Below are 507 nucleotides of genomic sequence, written 5' to 3'. Positions count from 1 at the left end.
GAGCCCTGCCAGCTCCCCATGGCCACGCTCTCAGCAGGCACTGGGAAACCCAGAGGAAGGGCAGGGCTGTGCCCGGCAAGGCTCCGGCAGCGCAGGGTGGTGGTGGTGCCCAGCTCTCCTCGGCTAGGAGAGCTGGCAGGAGAGACGAGCTGACAAAGAGCCACTAGCACCGACCAGTGTGTCTACATCGCAGGGACCTTGCCACACAAACCTTATCTGTTCTGAGGAGATCCAAAGCGGCCTGATAAAGGTGACTGTAACAGGATCTCTGGCCTTGAAAAGCAAGGTAAAAGCGGGAGGGAGGGCTCCTCAGCAGGAGCTGAAGGACAAGTGAGGTGTCCCAGCCCATGTCCAGGCACCTCCTGGCTCCCCAAAGGCTGCTCTGACTTCCCACTGCGAGATGCAATCCCCTCAGCTGCCCCACAGCCCAATGCGTGAGGGTGGCCCATGTCTGCCCAGGGAGATGACACGGCCAGGGGCAGCTCCCCCGGCTGGGGGACGTGCCGC

Source organism: Fulmarus glacialis, unplaced genomic scaffold, assembly GCF_000690835.1.
Source record: "Fulmarus glacialis isolate BGI_N327 unplaced genomic scaffold, ASM69083v1 scaffold18951, whole genome shotgun sequence".
NCBI classification, from domain to species: Eukaryota; Metazoa; Chordata; class Aves; order Procellariiformes; family Procellariidae; genus Fulmarus; species Fulmarus glacialis.
This window is presented reverse-complemented; position numbering follows the sequence as displayed.